This window comes from Balaenoptera ricei, chromosome 6 (assembly GCF_028023285.1).
Source record: "Balaenoptera ricei isolate mBalRic1 chromosome 6, mBalRic1.hap2, whole genome shotgun sequence".
NCBI classification, from domain to species: Eukaryota; Metazoa; Chordata; class Mammalia; order Artiodactyla; family Balaenopteridae; genus Balaenoptera; species Balaenoptera ricei.
In genome coordinates, this window is record NC_082644.1 from 18,468,990 (window position 1) to 18,487,699 (window position 18,710).

Genomic DNA, 18,710 nt, shown 5'->3' on the forward strand with positions numbered 1-18,710 from the left:
ACATGAAATATTTGATTATAAATATTTTAATAGAGGATCTGTATGATACAACCAAACAAGACCTAAATCAATGGAGAGGCATATCGCATTCATGAATTGGAAGACTCAACATAATAAAAGGTCAACTTCCAACAGAATTTTTTTGTCAACATGGACAAGCTTATTCTAAAATGTATGAACAAAAGGTAAAGGCAAAGGAACCAGAATAAGTAAAATAATAATTTTGAGAAAGCAGAATATAGTTAGAGGATATTAAGACCTACTGTAAAGCAATAAGTAAGACAGTGTGGTATTGGTGGAAGGATAGATACATAGTTCAATGAATAGGATAGAGAATACAGAAATAGACACATGCCAATACAACAAACTGTTTTTTTTTTACATAAGTTAAAAAGCGATATAAAAAGCAAAATCTCTAGTCCTTATAATAACCCTAAAAGGAACACAAATCTGTTAAATGACTAAGCAAGACCATACAGTTAGTGGCAGCACCAGAATCAGAACACAGGTCTACCTACTCTTGCTATGACTGAGCCTCTTCCTCTACATCTCCTAAATGTCACTCTGAGTTGAAGAGGGGAAGGAAATGGGAGACCACCGTGATGCCACATCCCTGTGCTTTAACAAGTATGTTTCCTTTATATACTGGACCATCTACTTCAGATTTCATTTGAAGCAAGTTTTGGCTTGCTTCAGTATGTATTTCATTTTCTATTTATTACCCTCTTTCATTCATGGCAGACAGGCTCTAGAGGTCCTGAGAATGTCTGAAACAAAGAATGCTATAAAACACCTTAGTAACTCTCGAAAATGCTAAGTGGACCCTGAATCAAAACTTCAAGTTTCAGAGAACTTACAGCCACTAACGATCTGCAAAACAAACAAATAAACAAACAACCCCACACCCTAGCAACTCTCAACCTTGGATCATGTTGGAAGAGGTATTACTGAAAAGAGCTTGAAAGGGCAGCCTAAAAGGCAGAGGGTGCAGAACATGGGCCATGTCCCTGTAAAGGGGACATGGTTCATAATATTGTGAATCAAGGGGCTGGATCACAATACTGGTTATGATGTTCAAAACTGTCAATCAAAGAGAGGTGCATTATTATACATTTGCTTGTTGCTATTGCTTTTCTGATTAGAAGATACAGAGTCACTTTAGGTAACTTCCATTTAATTTAATATTTATTTTCATTTTATATCCAGGTCACATTTTCTACATTAAAATATAATCATGCTGACTCCCCCCACCCCCTACACCCTCAGAGAAGAAAAGTGAAGAACTTTCCACAACTTGAAAGAAAGATGGAATGCACAGAGAAGTTGCTATTGCACCCAAGTAACAAAGAACACAGAGAGACCAAACAGTAGACATGTCAGAAGTGCATAGAAGACAGCTCAGGGCTCGCAGCAGGAAGGAGGAGGAATTAAAAGACTAAAGCTTTTAAATGCTATCACTTGTGCCACAAGATTACCCTGAAAAGGCAGATAGGTCAGAAAGCAGGACCAAATAGGGGATTTTCCAAAGGCTGCTATCTAACAGAGTTTAAAATATCCATAGATTATATATATAAAAAAGATTCCATACACAGAAGAGCTTTCTCTTCCCCACCTTGCCTTTAGCATCCGGTCAACACTTTAGAAACTTAAAACCACTGTTAGCATGTCCGAATGTACAACCGATATAGGTTTTTTCTTTCTTAAAAAATTGTATCCCAACTCTTTCCAACCAACAATTCTATTAATTATTTTCATTATGATTCCTCTGCATGGAAACCCAGTAAGGGATCATCAAGACAGGGCATCTCACTACTATCAGATCAATGCCAGTTGGGCAAAAGCTGCATGATTCTGTGTTACTCAGAGGGAGGGAGAACAGTAAGACACAGGAGTTGAAACTTATCCGCACCAAAGAGGAAAAGGAAACTCCTTTTCTAACCTATTCATTAAATAGGAAACAGCAGGTGGACAGGAAAAGCCATCTGCTTAGAGCAGACCCAGATGCCCACCAAAATCTAAACACAAGTGCTCAGAAAAGCGTCTCGGCTCGGAGAGGAAGCGTCTTTCAGACCCTATCTTGTCCCTAGTTTGGAGATCAAAGCATTATAACTTCAGATAGTGATACTCTGGAGGGGGTGGACAGGGAAGGTCTGAGAGACCCAAATAATGAGGACACTAGGCAGCTAACTACACCACTATGTACAAATACACACATCAGTAAGAAAACTTCACCTCCAACCCTCAGCTACGTTAAACAAAGCATTGCAGTTCCAGGTTTTCAGAACAGGGGATATTTTAAAGTCTGTTAGCAGTTTAAAACATTGCAACACTGGCACAATATGTTACCTATTCTTTGTTTTTAATTACAGGGTAACACAGTAAACTCCAACACAAAGGTGGGGATGGGGGAGTGCAAAAGGAATAAAGAAAACAGAACCAGTATTTCACAAGAGCATCGAGCCAGCGATGAAGTAGCAGCTAATGCTTTGCAGAGTCTCGAGGGTAGAATTCGCTCAAGGTGCTCTGAGGGATTCTCTTCAGCATTTCTTTGGGGAAGATTCGGAGCAGTTGCCAGCCAATGTCCAAAGTCTCATAGACAGTGCGGTTTTCGTAAGGACCTTACAAAAAATTGAGATTAGATGAATAAAGGCCAAGTACTTCCAACTTATCAGCGTTATTCAAAATTTACTGTTATGGGCCTAGCACTGTGAGCGTGAAGTATAAAAAAGAGACACAAAGCAGTCAGGTCTCCCAGGACTGGATGTGACCAAATGTGGAAATGAGGATCTAGACAGTAAGTACCCCTGGGAATCAGAGAAAAGGGAGAAAGCCCGCAGGCGAGACGTTGGCCGCGTGCATGCGTGCATGCGTGTGTGTTTAACAACGGGTGGGATCTAAAAACACTCCACGGAATAATGGCAACTAGACCCAGAGTTTTGTCCAGAGAGTAGTGAGAAAAGCAGTTTCCCAGCAACACAGGCTGACCTGAAGGAGGCTAGTACAGATACTTAGAAGGCCTTAAATGCCAATGAAGCACCTGAATAGGTCCACGTGAAAGTTTTCAAACTTGCTATTGCTATTATTATTTTTAATAGCAGAATCATTCTTATCCTGCAAATAAATCTCATTTTTTAACTAAGGAGTTAGAGTGGCTAGAGTTCCGCATTCTTTTCTCTACCAGAATAAATTTTATCTTTTTAAGATATTAAGGTTCTGCATAATTTTTCAATTGGTATTGGGTTATATGAGTTCTTTTGGGTTATATGAGTTGTTAAAAGTTTCCTTTGCTATACAAAAGCTTTTGTTTGTTTGTTTGTTTATTTTTGCTTTTGTTTCCCTTGCCTGAAGACACATATCCAAAAATATTGCTAAGACCAATGTCAAAGAGTGTACTGACTATGTTTTTCTAGATGTTTTGTCTTACGTTAAGGCTTTAATCCATTTTGAGTTTTTGGTTTGTTTGGTTGTTTTCTTATGGTGTGAGAAAGTACTCCAGTTTGATTCTTTTTTCATGGAGCTGTCCAGTTTGGCATAGAGGAATTGCCCATATAAGTGTGGGTTTAATTCTGGGCTCTCTATTCTGTTATAACGATTATGTGTCTATTTGTGCCAGTACCATACTGTTTTGATGACTGTAGCTTTGTAGTATAGTTTAAGATCAGGGAGCATGATACCTCCAGCTTTGTTCTTCTTTGTCAAGATTGTTTTGATTATTCTGTGTCTTCATACACATTTTAGAATAATTTATTGCAGTTCTGTGAAAAATGCTGTTGGTATTTTGAAAGGGATTGCAATGAATCTGCAGATTGCCTTGGGTAGTATGGTCATTTTTACCAATATTAATTCTTCCAATTCATGAACACAGTGTATCTTTCTACACAAAAGACCCAAATAGTCAAAACAACCTTGATAAAGAAAACAAAGTTGGAGGTATCATGGTCCCTGATTTCAAACTATACTAAAAAGCTATCATCATCAAAATAGCATGGTAAAGATGGATCTTTTCAATAAGTGGTGCTGGGTCAATTGAATATCCATATGAAAAAATAAATGTGACCTGACACTTACCCCATACCATACATAAAAATAAATTCCATATGGATTGCATACCTAAATGTGAAGAAAAAACAATTAGGCTTCTAGAAGAAAATATATGAGAACCACTTCATGACACACATCCAAAAGCTGAAATCTAAAACATGGAATAAGCAAGTGTTGGTATGAATGTGGAACAACAGCAAATCTCATACACTCTTACTGGGAGCATAAATTGGTCCAACCACTTTGGAATACTGTTTGGCAGAGTCTACCAAAGCCAAACACATGCATATCCTATGACCCAGCAATTCTGCTCCTAGGTATATATCTATCAGAAATATGCACATTTATTTACCAAAAGACATGTACTAGAATATTCATAGCACTAATCATAATAGTCCCAAGCTGGAAACTAAATACCTGTTAAAACTGGTGTGGATAAATAAGTTGAGACACAATAAAGTACTATGCAGCAATGAGAATCAATTACCTATAACTACATGTAGTATGGATGAATCTGACAAACACAATACAAAGGAAAATAAAACTACAGTTGACCCTTGAACAACATAGGAGTTAACCCATGTGTAACTTATAGTCAACTCTCCATATCCCTGGTTCCTCTGCATCTGCAGATTCAACCAACCACTGACTGTGTAGTACTATACTATTTACTATGGAAAATCAGCCACATATAAGTGAACCCACAGTTCAAAGCAGTGCTGTTCAAGCGTCAACTATATAATATACCACATAACATACTATATGATTTCACGCATGCAAAGTACCAAAAAAAGCAACATTAATCTATGTTCTCAGATGTCAGGATAGTGGTTACTCAGAGAAGTTTGAGACTACAAGGAAGCTGAGAGGGCTTTGGGGGTCCTGGCATTGTTCTCTTTCTTGATTAGAATGCTGATATCATGAGTATGACCAGATAGTGATATTTCTTTGGGCTTTATGCATGCAATATTGCACTTTTCTGTATGTACACTATTTGTCAATAGAAAGTTTAAAAAGTGTTTTCACATCATGGATGTGTCATAATGTATTCAAACATTTCCGTACTTATTGGTCATTCAATTTGTTTCAGCTTTTTTCTTCTACAAATAATGTAAAATAAACATCTCCATACATATTTTATACATATTGGTCCCTTTTTTTTTTTTAAACATCTTTATTGGAGTATAATTGCTTTACAGTGGTGTGTTAGTTTCTGCTTTATAACAAAGTGAATCAGTTATACATATATATATGTCCCCATATCTCTTCCCTCTGGCATCTCCCTCCCTCCAACCTTCCCTATCCCACCCCTCTAGGTGGTCACAAAGCACCGAGCTGATCTCCCTGTGCTATGCGGCTGCTTCCCACTAGCTATCTATTTTACGTTTGGTAGTGTATATATGTCCATGCCACTCTCTCACTTTGTCCCAGCTTACCCTCCCCCCTCCCCGTATCCTCAAGTCCATTCTCTAGTAGGTCTGTGTCTTTATTCCCTTTTAAAGAAATAAATTCTTCGTATATTAAGTGGTTTAAGTCTCCACACTAATATACAATATATGTGACATTTCTTCCAGAAAAGCTGTAAAAACTCAGATTTTCATTTTCACTAGCAATGTTTATATTTTTCCTCTTATATGCTCATTAGAATTTTTTCATGTCTTTTTTCAGTGTGTATATTGAGTTCTTATCCTCATTTATAATAGATTAAGTCATTTTGCTTTCCTATATGTTGCAAATACTTTTCCTAATATAGGTACTCTACATTGAATTTGTTTATAGTAGACTTCTGATAAAATTTATGGTGATTTAAAATATGTCCACAAATACTCTGATACCATTCCCTTGAAGAGATGGAGTTTAATTCCTCTATCTTCATCATGGACTGGACTTTAATGACTTCCTTTTAATGAATAGAATGTGGCAAAGTGACAGTGTTTGACTTCTGATAGTAGGTTATGAAAGGCATTGCCCTCTTCTCTTTCTCTCTTGAATCACTTGACTTTCACTCTGGAGGAAGTCAGCTGTCATGTGGTAAGGAAACTCATGCAGCCCTGTGAAGTGGCCCACATGGTAAGGAGCTGAGGCCCCCAACCAACAGACATGTGTGTGAACTTTCATGGAAGTGGATCCTCCGGCCCCAGTCAAGCCATATGACTACAGCCCTGGCCTATGGCTTGACCCCAAGGCCACCCGGCTAAGATACTCACAAAGGCCTGGCCTTCAGAAAATATGTGAGATAATAAGTATTTGCCTACTTAAACTGTTGAATTTTGTGGTAAATCTTTTTACAACATCTAAGTAATATATAATTTAAAATTTTTTATTGTTAAACACAATGTATGTGCAAAAGCAAACAAAACATAGATGTACAATTTAACAAAGTATTATAAAGCAAACACTAATGTAATTACTACCCAGCTTAAGAAATTAAAAATTGCAGGTCCCCAAAAAGAATATGAGTGTTCTTTCGTGATCAAAACCCTCTTGCTCCAGTTTATGTGCAATCACAATCTTGATTGTCATAGTGATCATGTCTCTGCTTTGCTTTATGATTTTATCTCCTATGTTTACATCTCTAAACAATACAAGTTAGTTTTGCTTATTTCTGAGTTGCATATAAATGGAATCTATGGAATCATAGATTTACTTTTTTATGCCTTCTTCTGTTCAACCTTTTGTAAGATTCATCAATGTTGTTGTATGGAGCTCTAGTTTGTTTACTTGCATTTCTGTAGAATATTTCCATTGTATGACTCTACTGCAGCATATTTATCCATTTTACTATTTATGAATACTTGGGTTATTTCTAATTTGGGACTACTATGCTTGCTTTTATGAACAATCTTGTTCATACTGTCATGGTTCATGTGCGCATGAGCTTCTCAAAGTTATATATTCCTAGGGGTGGTGATAGGAATATCACCACTTTACCATTTAATAACAACTTGTTTTCCAAAGGGACGGATTAATATGCACTGCCTCCAGTGCTGAATGAGTTCTTGTTGTGACATATCCTCAACAACACTCATAACTCTAAAGGTTTTTAATGTTTGCCAGTCTGAGGGGATAGAGTGGTATCTCACCATAGTTTAATATGCACTTCCTTGAATAATAATGATTTTTAAGTAAATTTTCATATCTTTATGGCCATTTTTATTTTCTCTATTATGAAGCACCACCTATTTTCTATACGTTGCCTGCCTTCCTATTGAATCAGAGATTTAAAATTATATGTTTAAATTTAAAAACATATATATCTATATACATTTTAATCCTTTATTGTTTATATCTTTAGAAAATATTCTCTGACACTCATTACTTTATCTTTCAACTTTTAAATAGTGTTTTAATGTACAGAACTTTTACATTTTAATGTAGTTCAATTATAAATCTATTCCTTATGGGTAGTTATTTTCTGACTGATTTAACCAATTTTATACCACAAAGTATATATATTTTTATATATATAAAAAATATATATTATATAATATATATTTATAAATATATAATTATAATATAAATGTATTTATTTTATATTTATTATATAAATAACATAATTATAATATATAATATATTTATAAATATATCTAACTCTAATATATTATATATATAATACATATATATATATATAATTATATTACTTTAGATATATCATGTTCTTGGACTGGAAGAATCAACATTGTGAAAATGACTCTACTACCCAAAGCAATCTACAGAGTCAATGCAATCCCTATCAAACTACCACTGTCATTTTTCACAGAACTAGAACAAAAAAAATCTCACAATTCATATGGAAACACAAAAGACCCTGAATAGCCAAAGCAATCTTGAGAAAGAAAAACGGAGCTGGAGGAATCAGGCTCCCTGACTTCAGACTATACTACAAAGCTACAGTAATCAAGACAGTATGGTACTGGCACAAAAACAGAAATATAGATCAATGGAACAGGATAGAAAGCCCAGAGATAAACCCACGCACATATGGTCACCTTATCTTTGATAAAGGAGGCAAGAATATACAGTGGAGGAAAGACAGCCTCTTCAATAAGTGGTGCTGTGAAAACTGGACAGCTACATGTAAAAGAATGAAATTAGAACACTCCCTAACACCATACATGAAAATAAACTCAAAATGGATTAAAGACCTAAATGTAAGGCCAGATATTATGAAACTCTTAGAGGAAAACATAGGCAGAACACTCCATGACATATATCACCGCAAGATCCTTTTTGACCCACCTCCTAGAGAAATGGAAATAAAACCAAAAATAAACAAATGGGACCTAATGAAACTTAAAAGCTTTTGCACAGCAAAGGAAGCCATAAACAAGATGAAAAGACAACCCTCAGAATGGGAGAAAATATTTTCAAATGAAGCAACTGACAAAGGATTGATTAATCTCCAAAATTTACAAGCAGCTCATGCAGCTCAATATCAAAAAAACAAACAACCAAATCCAAGAATGGTCAGAAGACCTAAATAGACATTTCTCCAAAGAAGATACACAGATTGCCAACAAACACATGAAAGAATGCTCAACATCATTAATTATTAGAGAAATGCAAATCAAAACTGCAATGAGATATCATCTCACACTGGTCACAATGGCCATCATCAAAAAGTCTACAAACAATAAATGCTGGAGAGAGCGTGGAGAAAAGGGAACACTCTTGCACTGTTGGTGGGAATGTAAATTGATACAGCCACTATGGAGAACAGTATGAAGGTTCCTTAAAAAACTAAAATAGAACTACCATACGACCCAGCAATCCCACTACTGGGCATATACCCTGAGAAAACCATAATTCAACAAGAGTCATGTACCACAATGTTCATTGCAGCTTTATTTACAATAGCCAGGACATGGAAGCAACCTAAGTGTCCATCAACAGATGAATGGATAAAGAAGATGTGGCACATATATACAATGGAATATTACTCAGCCATAAAAAGAAACAAAACTGAGTTATTTGTAGTGAGGTGGATGGACCTAGAGTCTGTCATACAGAATGAAGTCAGAAAGAGAAAAACAAATACTATATGGTAATACATATATATGGAATCTAAAAAAAAAAAAAAAAAAAGGTTCTGAAGAACCTAGGGGCAGGACAGGAATAAAGACGCAGATGTAGAGAATGGACTTGAGGACATGGGGAGGGGGAAGGGTAAGCTGGGACGAAGTGAGAGAGTGGCATGGACATATATACACTACCTAATGTAAAACAGATAGCTAGTGGGAAGCAGCTGGATCACACGGGGAGATCAGCTCGGTGCTTTGTGACCACCTAGAGCGGTGGGATGGGGAGGGTGGGAGGGAGATGCAAGAGGGAGGGGAAATGGGGATATATGTATACATATAGCTGATTCACTTTGTTATACAGCAGAAACTAACACCTTGTAATTATGCTCCAATAAAGATGTTTAAAAAAACAAGAAATTAGATTTACTCTAAGTGCTCAAAACACACACACACACAGAAAAAAAGAATTAATATGTAAATTTAGCAAGGCAGTTGAATATGGGTCAATATACAAAAATCGAATGCATTTCTATTTATATTTATACACAAATGATTTCTATGTATGCTACATATAGTATGCACAGAAATTTTTCTGTAAATACAAAACTATACATTCCCCTATGTATTACTGTTGCGTTGCACCCTACAGGCCTGCAAGCCCTGCACTTGCCCAGCCTCGACACCGAAGAAAGAGCCTGGAGTCAGCGACATAGACATCAATGGTTTAATGGATGGAGGAGCTTACCTGTCCTGGAGCAACACTCCACGGTGTGCGGCAGACAGCGGGCAGGACATGGTAGTAGTCTTTGCTCCCAGGGCTCGGGGAGGTCACCGGTTATAGGGGGAATTGACATCAGGTTGGCTCATCGGTTACCAGGGAAACAAGCAGAGGGGCACGTCCCTCACCGTCCCTTTGATAAGCTATCACGGTGGAGATGCTCTGATCTAAAGATTAGAACAATCACTAGCTGGGGCCGGGGGGCAAGTATGTATTAGGAGGGAAGGTTGGTGATGTGAGTAGCGTGTAGATGAAGGAGGACTGGTTGGGCAGGGGTTGTACAGCGAGCAAGAGAAGAGCCATCTTGGGTGGCTTGATCATACAATTATTTATGTATTTCTATATATGCTGTATACTAGCAATGAAAATATTGGAAAATCCAATTTTAAAATAACATTTAAATAGTATAAAAATACTTACGAATAATTTTAACAAAATATGTGCAAGCCCTGTTCACTTAAATCTACAAAGCTTTGTTGAGAGAAATAAATGAAGGCCTATATAAATGGGGTCATATATGCCATGTTCATGGCTTAGAAGACTAAACATTAAGATGTCAGTTATCCCCAAATCAATCTATAGATTCAAAGTAATCAAAATCCCAGTAAGCAGTTTTGTAGAAATTTCCAAGCTGACTTGACAAATTTTATGGAAATGGATATATTTTCCAAAAAAGAAAATGCTGGAGGTCACGACTTAACTGTAATCTGTGGGAAACAAGACCCTGTGTTACTGTCATGAGGACAGACAAACAGATCAGTGGAGACTGACCCACATGTTCAACATATAACACATATAACACATACAGTCATTTGATATTTTGACAAACGAAGGTGATGATATAATTTGATGAAGAAAGGATGGTCTTTCCTACAAATTCTGGATACCCATTTGTAAATAAAAATGAACCCTGACGCTGACCATGCACACAAATATAATTTAACTTGAAATGAGCCACAGACCTATATGTAGATCATCTTCCCAATAACCCGTGAGACGAAGTCACACAAAGCTAAGCCAAGGCGTCAAGGTGCTGGGTTCTCACTGGGGCCCCATTCAGGTCGTTGGCAGTCCAGGACACTGTGGCTACAGAACTAAGGTTTCCCTGCCTGCTGGCTGGTGGCAGAGACTATTCTTGTCCTCAGGCCCACCGACAGCCTGGCAGCCAGCACGGGAGGCCCCCGCACCCGTGAGTCTCTGACTTCCTCTTCTGTGACCAGTCAGAGAAAACTCTGCCTTTGAAGCACTCATGGAATTAAAGTGGGCCCGCCCAGATCATCTCTCTTTAGCCAGGTAACAGAAATTTCTCGTGATGCTTGTAACTTTAACCATTTCTCCTTGAAATTCCACACATTTTTGTTCCATATATATTTTAGGCCATACTTTAAAGTGCATTCAAAATTAGCCTCGCTGTATCTTTCTGGGAGGCTGATCAAATTATTATTTTGAAATGATCCCTAAGATCTAGTAAACACTTTGATCTTCCGGTCTTCTCGTCTAACATTACCAGCTGTGTGAGCTTGCTTCTGGTTGGCATCTCCAACGCCTTTTCCCATCCTTTTAATTCCATCCTCCTTAAGTGTTCTGTTTTAGATGAGTCTTGTATTAATTTCCTAGGGCTGAAGTAACAAAACAGGGTGGCTTAAAAAAACAAAAATTTACTCCCTCACAGTTCTGGAGGCTAGAGGCCCAAAGTCAAGGTACCAGCAGGGCTCTGCTTCCTCTGAAGGTTCTAGGGCTTTCCTTGGCGTGTAACAGCACACTCCAATGTCTGCGGCATCTGCACATGGCTTCTCTGTGTGTGTCTCTGTGCCCTCTCCTTTTCTTAGCAAGATACCGTTAGATTAAGGGCCCAGACTAAATCCAGGATGATTGCATCTTGAGATCCTTAACTAAATACATCGCAGAATAGGGAGGGTGGCAGGGAGATGCAAGAGGGAGGAGATATGGGGATATATGTACATGTACAGCTGATTCACTTTGTTATAAAGCAGAAACTAACACACCATTGTAAAGCAATTATACTCCAACAAAGATGTTAAATAAATAAATACATACATACATCGCAGCAGCACCGTTTCCAAAGAAGGTCACATTCTGAGGCTCTGGGTAGACCTGAATTTTGGGGGGATACCCTTTTCCGTACCCCACTGGTGCATGTGTAAAGTCAGCAGTCTCCAAATCTGAGCCAAATTTTGTGTAGGGGGTTGATCCTGCCCCATCCTCCGACAGGGCAACCTCAAGAAAATCAGTGCTTCTGATACAAAACCTACCGACCTCAGCCCCGCACAGCACACCATCAAAGTGAAAGCTGAGGGCTACATCTGGGCCCTAGTGGTGACAGAGGTGATCACAGGTTCAGGTTCAGATCACAGGTGACTCTCTGTTCCCAGGTACGTATTATGCCTTGGGACGTGGAGGTAGCATCCTGCAGGCTCCGCACAGCCACTGGAGTCTCCTTGCTAAGACAGAAATGACATCTTCAGGATGAAGGCAGGCCTGGCCATCTGGTGCAGGAGGAAGTAGCTTCCTGTTGTCCTCAGACCCTTGCCACAGGCAATGACACTAGAGCAGGCCACCCTCTGAGTAGACAAGAAAGGGAATTCTCTCGTGGTATAGAGAGCACTGCCACTGTCCCATGCCACACGGCCCACCAGAGCACTGCTGCGGCCCGTACCTTACCGGGTGTCCCGATAAAGGACAGACACAACAGTCCACACAAATGGTTGACCTTCAGGCTGTCATCTCAGTCACCTTAGCCCTTGATGCCCCAGCAAACAACCAGCATGTTTACACTCTTCGGCCATTGCCAGTGGCATGGCCATGTGGCCAGCCAATGCAGAAACTAAATTCTCATCCAAGCTTTCCCATTTGGGAGGAAGATCTCAGGACCTCTTGCCCCCCAAACACCCCAAATATAAATGATAGTCACACATGTCTGCACATAGCAGGCACTCCTATCCCCTTTGGAGACCCAGACATTACCAACAGTGACCAAGACTCTCATTTCACTTTAAAAACACACAACACCAAGCTCTTGAGCAAGTCATTCAAGAGAACTTCCCTTCATCTGCCAATTTAGAACGCAGGCCTCACAGAGGACCATATGGCCTACTTACTCAAGTTCAGGTTCGGGGAAATGAAACATGCACCTGTCAGTCATCAAACATCAGAAATGCATCATAATAACTTACTCCATTTTTGATGTTTGACAGCTGATAGCCTTTAAGGACCACCCCCCTCTCTTACCCCAGGGCAAGCTGATAAGAAAGGGGCACCTGCAGAGAATTCACACCAGTAAACCCTGGCCCAGGGTAAGAACCCCACCTCCCAAACCACAGGGAAAGCCAGAGTCAGTAACTCCTCCCTGCTTCCTCAAGCCATTTCCAGAGCTGCCTCCTGGAAGCCCACCCTGCTCTCCCAACAAGTCTCATTATGTGAAAAATGGACCTTTTCACACCCACTCGCTGCATGTGTGGCATCATCAGTCTTGATAATGAGAACTAAAATGTTGCCTGCCATATCAGTAAACAAAGGATGTTGCAGCCATCAAGCCATCATATTACAGCCACCGGAGGGCGAGCCCTAAGGGAACCCAGGATGTAGACAAACGGGCTGCTCACTGCCAAACCCTCAGCCACTGCCGCACCCCCTGGTTCTGCGAGTGTACCCTGAGGAAACTCAGGATGAGAATACACAGAATACTGGCCCCAGATATTTAAGGTGCATATCAAAGGAATGATTTCAGTGAGCCCAGGCTCTTGCATCTTCCCCAACATAGAAAAGTGCTAAATTCCATAACTTGAGAAATCTGGTTTTCTTTTATTAACAGTAATCTTTTGATGTTCTGACTACCTGGTCTTTTGTTGAGAATCTCCTATATATCCTGGCTCCCCACCCTTGCCTCTTCGGAACAGTTTCTGCAATGTCATCTGAGATGCCATGTCCCGGGCCTGAAGTCCTCAGAAAGTCCACCCAATAAAACATAACTCTCAACTATTAGGTTGTGCATTTTTTTTCCAGTCAACAATAACCAAGCCACATTTTGGGTCAGGTTGATCCTGCCCCCTATGGTGCAACCACAAAACACATTCATCTTCCTCTTATGATTTAGAAGCTATATGCTGTATACTATTCTTCTAGGAGTTAGACGAGAGATTACTATTCGCAGCCTGCCTTATAAAGTATACTGCTAATTGGTACATTTAATCTTCTCTGACAATTCAAGGAGCTTAGACCTTTTAGTTCCTCATAAACCTCCCCTAACCTAAATGCTAAAGTCATGCATTTTATTTCTACATATAGTTTAAAGTCCACAAGGCATTGTTGTTGCTGTTTTATACAGTCAATATTTAGATTTCCTCATCAAAGGTGAGGTGGATTTCCTCACTGTTGCTGCTCATCGATCTTTCCTGCTTCTCTGACATTTCATCTGTGATCATTTTCCCTCTGCCTGAAGAAGTCTCATTAGTATTACACCGAAGGTCGTTTTACTTCCTCTCGCTGCTATTACATACATTTTTCTTAGTCTTCAGTTATCTCAGTTCACTCTGATGGGTCTATATGCAGATTTATTTTTATTTACCCTGCTTGGGGTTTGTGGGGCCTTCTTGATTCCATGGATTACTGTCCTTAGTCTATTTTGGAAAATATCTACCATCATCTCTTCAAATGTTTCCTATGCGCCCCTGCCTCACCTACTCCTAGGATATAAAATAAACAAATACTAAAATTTTTTCATGGATCCTTTATGGCCTCGCCATTCAAAGTGTGGTCTATGACCTGAGAGCATCAATATCCTCAAGAAGCTTCTAAAAACTCAGCATCTCAGGCATCCCCAGGGATCCACTGAATCAGAATCTTCATTTAAACAAGATCCATAGGTGAGTCACATCCCATTCAAGTCTGAGAAGCACTGGTCTCCATCTCTCAGCCTCTCTTCCACATTTACCACTCCTCGTCTCCCCATTCCATTGTAGATAATTACTTTTATCTTCCAGTTCACTAATTCTTTCATACTCTTAACTTCTTAATTGATGTATATAATACACATAGAAAATTGCACAAGACATAAACATAAGAGCTCAGTACATTTTTACAAAGTAAATATTCATGTCACCACCGAAGTTAAGAACACTGCCAGTGGCCCACAAGCTCCCCCTACCCACCCCAGACTTTTGTGTGATTCAACTGTCCACTCTGCTATTAAATTCATCCACTGAGTCCTAACGTTTGTTATTCAGTTTTGCTACTCCAGAATTTCTTTCTACTTGGTTCTTTTCCAAATCTGTATGTCATTTTTCACGGCTTTAAGTTCTCTGTTGAAATTTATCTCCTTGAGCAGGGCAGCCACAGGTGTGCTAGTGTTTGTGTCTATTAACTACAATATCCAAATCCCCTGGGGCTCAACTGACATTGTCAGCTGTTTATCCTGCAGGTTCTAGTTCATGTTATCTTTTTTTCTTTTTTATGGAGTATAGTTGATTTACAACATTGTGTTAGTTTCAGCTGTACAGCAAAGTGATTCAGTTACACATATACATATATTCATTCTTTTTTACATTCTTTTCTCATACAGGTTATCACAGAATATTGGGTAGAGTTCCCTGTGCTATACAGTAGGTCCTTGTTATCTATCTTATATATAGTAGTGTGTGTATTCGTCCCAAGCTCCTGATTTATCCCTCCCCACCATGTTTCCCCTTAGGTAACCATAAGTTTGTTTTTGATATCTATTAAGTCTGCTTCTGTTTTGTAAATGGGTTCATTTGTATCTTTTTTTTTAAAATTAGATTCCACATATGAGTGATATCATATGATATTTGTCTTTGTCCGACTTACTTGACTTAGTATGATAATCTTTAGGTTTTAGCATCCATTTTGCTGCAAATGGCATTATTTCATTCTTTTTTTATGGCTGAGTAATATTCCATTGTATATATGTACCACATCTTCTTTATCCATTCCTCTGTTGATGGACATTTAGGTTGCTTCCATGTCCTGGCCGTTGTAAATAGTGCTGCGATGAACACTGGGGCGTATGTATCCTTTCGGATTATGGTTTTCTCCAGCTATATGCCCAGGAGTGGGATTGGTGGATCATATGGTAGCTCTATTTTAAGTTTTTTAAGGAACCTCCATATTGTTCTCCATAGTGGTTGTACCAATTTACATTCCCACCAACAGTGTAGGAGGGTTCCCTTTTCTCCACACCCTCTCTAGCACTTACTGTTTGTAGACTTCTTGATGATGGTCATTCTGACAGGTGCAAGGTGATACCTCATTGTAGTTTTGATTTGCATTTCTCTGATAATTAGTGATGCTGAGCATCTTTTCATATGCTTTTTGGCTATCTGTATATCTTCTTTGGAGAACTGTCTGTTTAGATCTTCTGCCCATTTTTTGATTGGGTTGTTTTTTTTTTGACATAGAACTCCATGAGCTGTTTTGTATATTTTGGAGATTAACCCCTTGTCAGTTGCATTATTTGCAAATATTTTCTCCCATTCTATGGGTATCTTTTTGTTTTGTTGATGGTTTCCTTTGCTGTGCAGAAGCTTTTAAGTTTAATTAGGTCACATTTGTTTATTTTTGTTTTTATTTTCATTACTCTAGGAGGTAGATCAAAAACGATATTGCTTCAATCTATGTCAAAGAATGTTCTGCCTATGTTTTTCTCTAAGAGTTTTATAGTGTCTGGCCTTACATTTAGGTCTTTGATCCATTTCCAGTTTATTTTTGTGTATGGTGTTAGAGAATGTTCTAATTTCATTCTTTTACATGTAGCTGTCCAGTTTTCCCAGCACCACACATCAAAGAGACTTTTTTTTCTCCATTGTGTATTCTTTCCTCCCTTGTCATAGATTAATTGATCATAGGAGCGTGAGTTTATTTCTGGGCTTTCTATCCTATTCCATTGATATATATTTCTGTTTTTGTGCCAGTACCATACTGTTTTGATTACTGTAGCTTTGTAGTATAGTCTGCAGTCAGGGAGTCTGATTCCTCCAGCTCCATTTTTCTTTCTCAAGATTGCTTTGGCTATTCGGGGTCTTTTGTGTTTCCATGTAATTTTAAAAAAATTTTGCTCTAATTCTGTGAAAAATGCCAATGGTAGTTTGATAGGGATTGCACTGAATCTGTAGATTGCCTTGGGTAGTTCATATCATCTTACCTCATGTGCCTACTTATCTCTAAGTGAGTGCTGAACACTGTATTTGAAAAGAGAGGCCTTGGGAGTTGTTAACCTTCTCCAGAAAGGATTTTCATTTACTCCCAGCCAGTAACTGGGCAGCTGCAGCCAGTTCAGGGACTGTTTACTTTCAGACCACCCTCACTCTTAGGTTGAAACTTGATAACCCACCCAACGTAAGAGGATTCACAGGGCTCCATTCCTTGGTGATCCTGCAGTCCAACTTTTGTCTACATGGCTATTAAGCTCTGCTCAGCCCCTTAGCTTTGTAGTAAACATCTCCAGGGCAAAAGCAGCCCCATTGTTAGGCTCAGCACTTTGATTTCTGCCATCTTCTGAATCTTGGCCTAGAAACCGTTTGCTCTTTTTAGCTCTCTGACTTGATATATATTCTAATTTTTCTAATTGTCCTTCACTGACAAGTATGTGTGAATCATGTGCTCTACCATTCCCAGGAGAGAAACTTAGTGGTATCCTCTTCATCTATACAATATATTCTCAAATTGCTCTGGAGATGTTAATTACACTTATTCCAAAGTCTTCTTTAAACAACTAGAGTTGTTTATGTGAAATCTGTTTCATCAGGTTTTACTTTTTTTGTTTACGAGCTTAGTTCTTTTACAGAGTTAGTTCTGTTTACATATGAAACTGTTCCTGGATGTCTGTTCATCTTGATATTTGGGATGCCAGTTTGCCCACACTTTCAAAGACCTCCTTCCCTCCAGGAGGAGGATACTGCCCCCAGGTGAGAGCTACTTCCTCAATCTGCCAGCTAACACCCACTTTTGCCATTTCTCTCTGGCCAAATGCTCCCTCCCAATGCCCAAGAATCACCTCTAAAACAAATGTCCTGGCAACAGAAGGCCTTCATCATTTGAGGCAAATGCTTGCATTCTGTCGAACATGCCTCAGTTTTCCTTTGAGTTGGGCCCTCGTGGAGACTTGAAAAGGGGGAAAGAAGGGTGAGAATGCAGTAGTGAGAAGGAACTGCAAGGGGAAGAAAGACTATGAGTAGGACCAGGAGACAGGAAAGCAGGGGCCTGTGGACAAGAAAACACAGGCAGCCCACAGGGCTGGAGCTCACTCTGAAAGGGTGAGAGGCTGCAGAGGTGGGGCCAGGGAACAGGCTGTGGCACACTAGAGCCGAAGGGGGATGAGGAGTCTGCCCTCCACGTGGCAGGCAAGGAGGAGCCTGGGGGACCGAGCAGAATTATGTGGTCACTTGGTCTGCCATGTGGAGGGCCTGGCTTGAAGTGCCATCTGGCACAGTGGTCTGGTGCCAGGTCCACAGACCCTGGGAAACAGCAGAGGTTCCTGAGAGCTGGGTCACTCACCAGCAGGAGGGGGCCTTCTGGAAAGTCACAGTATGTAGGCAGGCAGGAGGCTTGCTCACACCCGTTCTCTGCTTTCCATACTTTGATCAGTCCCCGCTCGTCCACGGTGACAACCAGTTGCAGCCGAGGGTAAGTCACCAAATTCACCGGAGCTGCAGGCTGTAGAGGGCTCGACAGATCTCCGTGCCCTAGGCAACAACAAAATTAATGTAACAACTCACATAGGGCCCATTTATTTCCTAAACACTTATTATTTTCATTCATTCGACCATCACCCAGTGCACACTGGGGACATGTAGGCGTAAAGGATATGATGCCCGTCCTCACAGGCCGCACAGCATGGT

General features: G+C 39.5%; 1 protein-coding gene across 9 annotated transcripts in view; it reads right to left on the minus strand.

The window, feature by feature from the left end:
- Positions 1-1,104: 1,104 nt before the first annotated feature.
- The window catches only part of CDK20 (cyclin dependent kinase 20), a 41,852-nt gene continuing 24,246 nt past the window's right edge, over positions 1,105-18,710 (minus strand). For 3 of the 9 annotated variants that reach the window (XR_009503993.1, XR_009503988.1, XR_009503994.1), the window contains 4 exons: positions 18,367-18,554; positions 9,808-10,007; positions 4,069-4,110; positions 1,107-2,618 (listed from right to left, as the gene is read on the minus strand). The gene's annotated coding sequence lies outside the window, so the exon portion shown is untranslated. Of the gene's footprint in view, positions 2,619-4,068; positions 4,111-9,807; positions 10,008-10,306; positions 12,303-18,366; positions 18,555-18,710 lie in introns of those variants that run through there. The other 6 variants (XR_009503995.1, XR_009503996.1, XR_009503989.1 and 3 more) reach the window with 6 other exon arrangements.